This window comes from Delphinapterus leucas, chromosome 16, assembly GCF_059928025.1.
Source record: "Delphinapterus leucas isolate spDelLeu-1000000601 "Yukka" chromosome 16, BTC_Dleu_Yukka2, whole genome shotgun sequence".
NCBI classification, from domain to species: Eukaryota; Metazoa; Chordata; class Mammalia; order Artiodactyla; family Monodontidae; genus Delphinapterus; species Delphinapterus leucas.
In genome coordinates, this window is record NC_143144.1 from 42,852,795 (window position 1) to 42,855,942 (window position 3,148).

General features: G+C 43.5%; 1 pseudogene; it reads right to left on the reverse strand.

The window, feature by feature from the left end:
• Positions 1–1,328: 1,328 nt before the first annotated feature.
• LOC111172562 (S-adenosylmethionine decarboxylase proenzyme 2 pseudogene) lies at positions 1,329–2,476 on the reverse strand (annotated as a pseudogene).
• Positions 2,477–3,148: the final 672 nt, after the last annotated feature.

Below are 3,148 nucleotides of genomic sequence, written 5' to 3' on the forward strand. Positions count from 1 at the left end.
CCACTACTTCACACGTTAGTAAAGGCACAGTGCTCATGAGAAGCTAATCTCATATACTGGGAAGCACAGGATGGCAAATGGTTTCTGTACGGTCATGTCAGTACATCTACATCCCAATCTACAACACTCTATGGGTCATCCTTGATAATCAGCTAATGAAGTTTATTTTGTCACTATCTTCCAAAAGAGCCCATGCCACTTACAAGGAAGCCAAATTCTCTTAACCTTAAATGAATATTAAGCCCAAGATCTACCCCAGCTTCCCCTATGGGGTATAAGATTAGTATAAATCGGGCTTCCCTGGTGGCGCAGTGGTTGAGAATCTGCCTGCTAATGCAGGGGACACGGGTTTGAGCCCCAGTCTGGGAGGATCCCATATGCCGCGGAGCAACTAGGCCCGTGAGCCACAACTACTGAGCCTGCGGGTCTGGAGCCTGTGCTCCGCAACCAGAGAGGCCGCGATAGTGAGAGGCCCGCGCACCACGATGAAGAGTGGCCCCTGCTTGCCGCAATTAGAGAAAGCCCTCGCACAGAAACGAAGACCCAACACAGCAAAAATAAATTAATTAATTAACAAACTCCTACCCCCAACAGCTAAAAAAAAAAAAAGATTAGTATAAATCCACAGTGTAACTGTGGATTGCTTTATTTGAGGGGTGCAGGGGAGACACCCAGGTAAGAAAAAAATCAACTAAAGGACTAGGAATGTAAGGAGCAATAATGTTAAAATAGTAAAATACAAAAAATGAGTAACTGCAATCATTTTCTTAGGAGGACTTGATTCGTGGAAGAAAAACTAATTGGTATACGAAAAACATCTGTATGAAGTAGAAATTGGTTTCAATCACATTAGTAGAGAATACATTCTAGAAAGTAACAGTAACTAGAATGTACAAATTCTGACCACAATTTAATAGAACAATCCCAGATGGTTAGGCTGAGGCCAACACCTAATGAGGACAAAACCTCTGTCTATGGGAAATTTTGGTTGATACCTGGAGAGATATTACACTGTGCATAAACCAAACTGAATTGTTTTCACAAGTGTTATAAAGTTTCATATAGTAAAGGGTTTTTCTATATGCACTTCAGTTTCACAGCAAGAGTGGTATAGAATATCTAAACACACAAGAGAGCATTCATGCAAGATATCTCACTCCTTGGTATAATAACACACACAATCCAAAATGATTACACTGTCATCACATCTAGGGCTTTCTGCAACTACAAGGTAGTGGTTGTAGAAAGCATGGACCTCAGTATCAGCTGCGGGCCCAGCCATCACCTTCTTCTATATGTTTTCTTTTTGCATTTTTACTTCATTTTTCTTAATTCTGCTGTTATTACCGTTTCTTAGCAAAACTGGTAAAAACAAAATTGTAATCACTGAACATAGCACTCCTCTGGTAATCAAGGCATTTAAAACTTTCAATCTTGTGGGACAAAGAAAGCACTGTTGACAAACAGGGTAATCAAAAATTTTCCTGGCATAAAAACCCAAAACTTTCTTAATCAGGTCATTATAAGAGTTCATATGAAGTTTGTTTCAAAGCTACCTGAGAAAATTCTGGTTCTGGAGTGGCGTGAATAGCCCAGTAAGTTCCCTATGATTTCATTCCACTCACTGAATACCCACAAGGATTGAACTGTGTGACATCAATGATAGAACCTAGCACGAGTTCTACTCTCATTAATGACATCTTTGCAGTAACACCATCTTTCACGTAAAATTAGTCCATAACTTCTGGGTCAAGCTCACTCATCAGTATTTCCTGGGTTTGATCTAGCTGACTGATTACCTAGCTCTCTGGAAAATCCAGAGTATACCACTATGAACAGTCAGAGTTCATCCGTCCTATACAATATGCTGTTCCACTGGGAAAAATTATATTAAGAAACTATTTCTTCCTGGAAATTCCAGTGTGGGTTCCCTTGAAGAGAAAGCTTCATGAAATTCTTAGGAGAATAAAAGAAGCTTTGAATAGAATTGAAACCGTTGTAATTTCTAGCAAGCTTCAACAGGGGAACCAGTGCTTTCAGCGGAAGGTGGTACCACACATCTTCAAAATGAAACATCTCTTGGAGACAAAAATGTTATTCTCACTGAACACATAAGCTTCCTGCTTGTCAGTTTTTGCCACACTCGTGACTGACCACTAAACATCCTTCAAAAGTATGTCCCACTGGGATCATGGGGTGGTTTGAAGATTCCCCAGATCCTTGGTTTGTGACAGGTTGCTGCCAGGAGAACTAGAAGTATAGCAGCTTCTTGCTTCCTTCAGAAAAAAAACGTGCAGCTTCCATCACCAGGAGATTAGCAAATAATTAACAACCACAGAAAATCAACTAAATCTCTTCTCCCATTGCTGCCAGTGCCACCAATTACTCCAACTGTGTTACCAAAGTTCAGTCTCCTTTTCTGCTTTAATTTTATATTGACTCTTTTTTAAGGAAAGCATTAATAAAATTTACCTGGCCTTTTTTTTTTTTTTTGGAGTGCAGAGAGAGACGAAAGTTGATCACGAGTTTGCTGGAAACAGAGGCAGATAAAATTCAGTGTCTCAGAGTCCCCTGTTTGCCATCAGAGGGAGTAGAGACAGCAGCTAGCTAAGTGAACAATCTGTAATAGGCGCGGAGCGGGTGCGCAGCCGTTAGTGCAACCATTAGTGTGCCACCGTTAGCGCGAGACCCATAGGGCAGTGGTTAGAGGTCACGCTCTGCCAACAGTCAGCCTGGCAGTGGTCCTCGCAGCGGCAAGCACAGTGAGAAGCAGGTCACAGCCTTCTCCCTGGGGCCCTCCAGGCCCTCTGGCCTCAGGCCAGCGGGTGAGCTGCGGGCCCAGGGACAGGCTGAGGGCTGTGTCCTGCAGAGCTCCAGAGTCCTCGCCAGGGCCGCCCACTGGCTGGGCCCAGACCTTGAAGCAGCCCAGAACCTCTCCCCCATCCCTGGAGGTCTACCTCCAGGACTTAATGGCAGCAGCAGTCTCCATGGGTCACAGTCCATGGAGGCCTCAGCAACTGGACTACATGGACACTGCCATTAGAGTAACAGCTTCAGTCTCTCCATTCAAGTTGCAAAAATTGGTCCAGCTTAGATCAGTTGTCTACCGCTAGGAGGTGGCCAGAGGTCAGGGTTAAGTTGCAAAGAC